Below are 7,581 nucleotides of genomic sequence, written 5' to 3'. Positions count from 1 at the left end.
CTGCAGCCACAGCTGCCAAAAACCTCCTCAGAAGCATCAAATTTGAAACTTAAAGTCACCAATTCTTCTGATTTTGTTTCATAGCCAGGAGGATTTTGTGGTAGTGGGATTTTTTGGGGTTTTTTTGGGGGGATTTTTTCCCCCCCTGAACTTTCTGTTGCAATTAAGGCATCAAGAGAAAGTGTAATGCATCCAGTGTTATGGTTTGGGGATTCCAATGTTGCAAATCTCACAATAAATATAAATAAACAGAACCCAAATCCACCACCTTTAGAACCTTCATAGAATTAGTCAAATCAGGTGTTTCTGAAGAAAAAGTGATTGTTGGACATTCAGCTTCTCACTTGAACTAGAACTTGTTACTGCAGCCCCAAAGTAATTCCCAGGTTAAAACAGCCATTCAATCACCACGAATTGCAGATCAGACAGAACCTTAAATCAGGAAAAAAAATGAAACATTTCTGCCTCCACCATCTGCTTCAATAATTTGTAAAATGTGAAAATGGTTTTGCGTGGACATAAAAGCCTACATGCCTGAATATTCCTGTTTTTCCCTGAAAGTAGAACTCCCACAATTTGAGATCCTGTAGCTGCTGTATTTATGGGACCATTTCACATGCCCAAGTTGTTACTGAAAGTATGGGAAGTGCTAGCAGTGTTTCTGAATATCAGTGAAGGGTAAAAGTCTGGGGTCCAGATTTAGGTATTAGGCCCTATTTCTTTCTTGGTAAATGCATTAGGACTGCAGAAATTATTAACTTGAACTCTTTTGATCTTATTGCACACCACTGTGTTTTGCCTGAATAAAATAACTGAGCAGAAAGCCCAGGAGGGAAAGATTTCTCCTACAGAATGGAATCAATGTCAAAAAATTACTTTGTTTGTATTTATTATGAGGAACTCAGCGCTCTGCTAAAAAAAAGCCCTGCCTGTTTGTATTACAAAGGCTGTTCCTTATACTCCCAAGTTATTTTACTGCAATGCAAAGATACTTTTTTATTTTTCAGTTAACCAGAAAGCTGAGCAGTCACTAATCCATTATCTTTACTCACCATGCTGGCTGCTTGAAGCATCTCCTGCTCTACATTGGGTGTCAGCCCCAGATCCTGGCTCTGCCTCCCTCAGGGAATGGCAAATCAGGCAGTGCAAATCCAGAATTGCTAATGACACAAACAGGAGATTGCAGTTCCCAGCTTCCAGATGCAACATATGTCAAAAGATAGCTTATACACTCAGAGCCAGGGAGAGAAAACAGTTTTGACATTTTTGTTTGTTTGTGCTGATGGGTTTTAAATCTTAATTAAGTTCAAATATAAGGAAAAATTCACCATGACATCCATTAGGTGCTCAGTATATTGAATTTACAGCAGAGTATCCAGCAGAAAACATACATTAAGCATCTCATTGAGAACTACCTCTCCAACACTTAAATCTATTAGGTTGTGTCAGACTGGAGATGGAGCTGACAAATGGGAATTTAGAATTTATTTAGGATTTCTTGTGTTTTCCAAGTCTTTTGAAATGCTGCACCATCTTAAAGCAGTGACTTTCCTAATAAACAAAGAATCAAGTTTCACAGCTTCAAAGAAATATTTCACTGTAGGGTCTATTTAATCTGGTTCTGTACTTCAAATAATTATTGTAGAGTATTTACAATTCTGACATCAGCTATTATCCTTGACAAGGAAAAAAAGAACAACATCGCTATAAAATACAGAGAGAAACTTAATGCTGGGTGAGAGTTTTTGAAACACGTTTTGGTGAGGTTTAAAGGTTCCTGGCTTCTCAAAAGAATTGATGCATCCAGCAGTTTTCAGGGACTTAAATATTTCAGAGTATTAAATACTTCAGAGTATTAATTACTTCAGAGTATTGATTACTTCAGAGTGATGAGGATGAGGAATGGGGGTTGTGGCCAGCCCATGACATTCCCTCTCTGGTGCTTCCTCCTCCTCACATGTTCCCTGCTCCAGCAGGGCTCCTTCACAAGCCAGAATCCCATCAGGAGAACCTGAACCTGAACCTGAACCTGCTCCTGCTCCTGCTCCTGCCTGGGCTTTCCCTGTTGTGCATTTCTCCAGGACCCCAAACTGCTTCACACAGCTTCTTCCAACCTTCCACAGGCTGCAGGAGGAAGATCTGCTTTGACACCTGGTGAACCTCATTCCCCTCACCTCAGTCTCCACAAGGTTGTGTTTTTGCTCTTTTCCCACCCAGATCCTCTCTGCTGTGCAGTGGTAAAGCAAACCTGTCTCCCCAGAGGATGGAAGGAAGACACACATTCATTCCCTTAAAGGCTGATTCTTCACAAAAGCCAAGCTATCTCTCTGCCTGAAATAATTATCTGGATGTTTAAACTGAAGTCCTGTGAATAACCTCAACTTCCACAAAAATGCATTTTAAAAAGATTAAAAGAAAACAATTAAGTTTTTGCAATAAACAGGAATATCATGCTTTCTTAATGCAGAATGTAAATGATTGCACTGCTGAGAAAAGGGAAAATTAAGTCTTCTAAGTACCCAATGAACAGGAGTGGAACAAATTTTCTCTCTTCAAATATATCCTTATAGTAATCTGAAGAGAATACTCCCGTGATTGTGTAGCGATTTCTTCAAGACCTATTCAATTCCTTATTGTTCAGCTTCCAGAGGCAGAAAAAAGGGCCTGTTAAAGTTAACATCTGCTAACTAATCATGGAACAGACCATCCCAACATTCCACAGGGTTTGAACATTGCTATGAATTTTGATTACTATCAACTTTGGCTGGATTAAAGAAGCACTTTACTCTGAGACTTCTGAAACCTACAAAAACTTATTCCTTTAGAAGAAATGCTTCTAAAAAGAAACATTTTCATTGTGGGTTCAGAATATATGACCTAGCACTGTAAGCATGTCTAGTATTAAAGGTAGAAATAAATCAATCTGGTAAATATTTCATTTTGAGAGTGTTAACATCCCACAGTAGCCTCAAATATTGTTTGGATGGGCTGCTGTATTGGTTCTTCTGAGTTCCATTCCATGTGTTTTGCTTGCCTGACACTGAGAGTACATTTGTATTTGCTGGATTCCCCAGTTTTGGGATCATTTTCTTTGAGGTGATACACCCATATCTGAGTGAGGCAATCCAAGCTGCACTCGTGAGCACCCCTAGCCCAGCTGTGCTCTGGCTGGAGCTGTGTGTGCTGTGCAAACAGAACCCCCCAGAAATCAGTTGGATTAGACAAGCTCTCCTGGAAGCCATGGATTCCATATCTCTGCATTAGGATGGGATTCATTTGTGCTCTGTGCTTGACAAATTACAACCTGCTGAGCAATCCTTTACTGTTTCCAGTGTACAATGTGTCATTTACACTAACTGGGATTATTCTCTGACAAACACATAAACCATGCATGCACACTCAGAGCTTGGTTTTTCCTCTATTTTTCTATCTTTTTGATTCCAAAGTACTTTCCTTTTAAAAAGGCAAAACCCACTCCTTCATTGCAAGAATAAAAATTCCTTAGAAGAACATTGGACACCTCACTGTTTTTCTGTATTTAATGGGAAAGAAGCTCAGGAAGGGTCTCTGTCCCTCTTGCTCCAGAGAACCTCGTGTTCTGTTAGAGCTGAGCACTCAGGGATGCCAAACACTCCAGTCAGATCATATCCATCAAAAGAGGGACAGCCCAAGCATTATGTCAGAGTGCTGCCAGGAGCAGGGAGCTCAGTGAAGGGACGTCCCAGGCACTGAGCCTGTCACAGGTGTCACCTCCACAATCCCGTCCATCCAACACGTCACTCCAACCCTGCCCCTTGAACAGAAATGCACATGGAACTTAAATTTCGACAACACCACAGCTAAATTATAAAGAAGGGATTATTTCAGCCAATTTTCAATAGCAAAGTGGGTGGTCCTCAAGACTTTTTATAAATACCCTTCCAACATTTGTGTGAAAAGTTGAATAGGAGACCACACAACAACCAAGGATTATGTGGCACTGCTCTAAAGGGGAAAGGGAGGAGAATCAAACATTTCTTGCCCAAGGTTTGTTACTGTGGGATACTATTATGTGAAGCCCTTCAGTTCATATAGAACATCGCATTAAATTACATGGCAAGAATGAATAACTGCTTTGTCACATACAGAATCACACATTATTTTGCTTTTTAAAGATTGTGAAAAGTGAAATAGTGTACCAAACTCCATTCCAAAAAGCTTTGGTTATTTAAATCCAGTCTGCATTTCACCCAAGGTATTCCCTTTGCATAAAAGTTTAAAGGTTCCTAAGGCTGCAAAGCCAAATACCACAGAAGTTTAGGTATGAGCCAATTAAATTTCCAGCAGTGTTAAAAGTGGACACGTAACTGTGCAGCTCAGCCTGACGTCATCACGAACATGCTGCCACCATTTTAGTGACATTAGTGACATTAACTGGCAGCACAGCCAGCCTGGACAGGACAGGACATGGTCAGGAATACTGGCTTCAGCTCCTGCTGGGAGAAGAAAGTGCAGGATTGTATACTGGGGGACAGTTCTGTTCCAAGGTACATGTAAAAATCATCTTAAATCCCAGAGCTGGCTCTGAAATTTAGTGTAAATTGTTCCATATTATTGGAAGATTTTAGAGTCACAACTGAGTGGAAATAATTAGACAATGGTCAAAGGTCATTCAAAAGTCCAGGTAAGGGAAATAAAACAGCTCAGTAACAAACCTCACTGGTTTTATGTGGTACTAAATCCAATTTAGCCATCAGGCAACATTTCCTCAATCTCAGAGTGCATAAGGAACTAGAGAATAAGAATATTTAAAACCTGAAATGATCATCCTTCTATTAAGTTGGATATTTAGCTTTTTATGTGGTAACAGCAGATACCAAAAGAAGGTCTCTTACCATTCTCAAATGTGTGTGAACCCAGCTGAAGCTCCAGGTGGATTTAGTAGCCAAAGGCGTGGCTTGGTTTACACCTCCAGCAGTTACAGGTGTGCTGAAATGACAACAAAGACAAGGCTTCAGAAACACACTCCCGACACCGCGTGCTCTGCTCTACCCTTGCCATCCCCCCAAAACAAGGATGTTTTCCTCAGCAGTTACCCCAGAATAGCTGCACTGCTGGTAACTCATGTACAAAACCATTGTGAATCATGTGTACAACATCTCTACAAGCAACAGCTCAAGTTCCAGGCTCCACTGGCAGCTCACAGCCTCCTCTGCTGCAGGGGAAGGATCTCCAGGCAGCAGCCAGCCAGGGACACTCCTGGATGGACAGAACAACTGGAAGACCTAGAAAAGCCTCACTGTCACTGGAACTGTATCTAATTTATAATCTGAAATCCCAGGGGCCTTCATCTTGCATCATGCAACGGGATGCAGCCAAGCTGTGCCTCCTGCAGGGAGGGAGGAGGCCAGGGGATATAAAATATTCCACCTTTCCCAGAGCTTCCTGATCACTACCTGTGAAGCATTGTGCCTGCTTTCAATCACTTCTGCTGATTGCCTACTATTAATGTCACTCATTCTCTTTAGCAATTAAGCCACCTCTTTCTTAGATGTGCCTTTGTCTCTCCCTGGCACATTTCCTTGTCTAATCCTCTTTTCCAGATGGCATAAGGACGCGAGATAAGTGTTGCTAAAAGTTGCTTAGCAATGCAACACATGCAAGGTTTGGAAATGCTGACGTCCACACAAGCACAATCTCTACATCACACATTTCTGCAGAGAAACAAAGGCGTGAACACCCGCAGGGACACGGGGCCTCCAGGAAAAGAGCCACCAGTGCCCAGAGGGAGCAGGGAGAGGGAAAAAGGGAGAGCTCCAAGCTCCCAGTGATGGGATGAGTTCAGCTGCAGGGGGTTTGTTTGTGTTTGGTTCAGATTTTAAGGCAGAACTGGAAATTCTGCTTTAAACACATGAAAGCTCTTGTGTTTTAGCAAGGCCCTGGGTTTTCTGTGATTCAGACACAGACACAGAGCCACTGCAAGGGCTGAGAGAGACCAGAAATGGATGTCCCATCCCTGGAAGTGTCCAAGGCCAGAGCTTGGAGCAATCTGGGATAGTGGAAGGTGTCCCTGCCCATGGATGTCCCTGGATGGGCATTGAGGTCCCTCCCAACCCAAACCAGTCTGGGATTCTCTGTGTGAGGAGTTCATGACAAACAGGAACTGATAAAGGCAAAGCTGTTTATTATCATCTTGGTATCAACCCTACTAATCCTCCTCTCCTAAGAATCACTGATAGGGAATTTATTCCTGCGTTACGTAATTGTGGATTGTTTCTAAACTCTGCAGTAAATGTGTTTGTATGGAATTTATTTAAACTACAATTAAATGTTAGGGGTAATAAATAAGAACATTTATTACACCAACAGTAGTAATTTCACAGGGTCATATTATCATATTAATTCATTTCTGCAGCAGCCCACGAAAACAGGTTGGCATGACTCACTTTGTGTTTGAAAAACCTGAGATGTTACAAATTTATTCATGGTGGGGAACAACTTTGAAACAGCTAGTTCTGAGAAAACAACTGAACTGTAGTAAATGAACTACAGAAATTCATACCTAGCTTTACTCAGGGTAGGTAAATTCTGGTACCACTAAACCAGAATTTAGTGGTCCCCTCCAAAAGCCATTAAAATAGAAAAAAAATTTAGTAGTGGGGAGATTCATTCATGGTTTTAAAATCAGGAATAGTTTTGTTTATATTTTTACATCCTATATCCTTATGTTGTAATCATGATAATAATCAAGATTTGGGAAGATTTATTGTGTGGGGAACAACTTTGAAACAGCTAGTTCTGAGAAAACAACTGAGCTGTAGTAAACGAAGTACAGAAATTCACACCTAGCTTTACTCAGGGCAGTCTCTTACTAACCAGAATTTAGTGGTCCCCTCCAAAAGCCATTAAAATAGAAAAAAAACACCTAGTAGTGGGGAGATTAATTCATGGTTTTAAAATCAGGAATAGTTTTGTTTATATTTTTAAATCAGGAATAGTTTTGTTGATATTTTTACAGCATATGTCCTTATGTTGTAATCATGATAATAATCAAGATTTGGGAAGATTTATTGTGTCTTATTGGCCACTCACACACAGCCAAATAATAAATAACCAAAATTGCAGAAATGTAAATAATCTGCAGTGAGCTGAGGGCTCTGAGCAGGGAGCTGAGATGGATTCCTGCAGGTGAGGAAGCCCAGAAGGACGGGCACCTGTTTGTGTGGCTAACAGGTGTGAGAGGCAGCAGGGCTTCCTCAGGAACCAGGACAAACCAGACTGAGCCAAAGCACACGGGGAAACAGCCACGGGGACAGCACGGAGCCAGGCAGCACAGGGAGGAAATGTTTTATGGCAAAAAATGAGTGTTTTCCTTCATCAACCTCTGCAAACTTCATTCATGTGTCATGGTTTCCTTTCATTCTCAAACCTGTGCACATAAAAATGCACGAAAACCACAGGTCACCACAGGTCACTGGGGGCTTTATTTAATTATTTTAAATTTTTTTCATTATTTTTAAAACCAGCTTTCAGAGACTCTGCTCCATGTTCATTATTACTCAGTTATAGTTGCACCTCTTCACAACATTTTTACCGAATGCA

The sequence above is a fragment of the Melospiza georgiana genome, chromosome 22, assembly GCF_028018845.1.
Source record: "Melospiza georgiana isolate bMelGeo1 chromosome 22, bMelGeo1.pri, whole genome shotgun sequence".
Classification (NCBI taxonomy): Eukaryota; Metazoa; Chordata; class Aves; order Passeriformes; family Passerellidae; genus Melospiza; species Melospiza georgiana.
The sequence above is the reverse complement of the archived record's forward strand: the minus strand, read 5'-3'. Positions refer to the sequence as shown.